The sequence below is a fragment of the Penaeus monodon genome, chromosome 34, assembly GCF_015228065.2.
Source record: "Penaeus monodon isolate SGIC_2016 chromosome 34, NSTDA_Pmon_1, whole genome shotgun sequence".
Lineage (NCBI taxonomy): Eukaryota > Metazoa > Arthropoda > Malacostraca > Decapoda > Penaeidae > Penaeus > Penaeus monodon.
Window position 1 is genome coordinate 33,175,743 of NC_051419.1, and position 273 is coordinate 33,176,015.

Consider the following 273-nt stretch of genomic DNA (forward strand, 5'->3'; position numbering starts at 1 on the left):
TGATTTTTTTATTATGTAACTACAAAATTCCATTACCAAGTATCCATATTTTATATCATTATGTCTGATCTTTTCATAGAAAAAGATAATCTTATGTGCCTGTCTGTGTAAATGTGTGTTCATGTGTGTGTCTGTTCCTGTACCATATTAATCTTTGGCATTATCACCAATACTTCCTGTATATTAAAACAATATCTGACTTCTGTAACAAGAGTTCCCTTAAAATCTTAACATGTATTCTTACTAATCTGATTGGTGTGGGGAAGAGAAGTG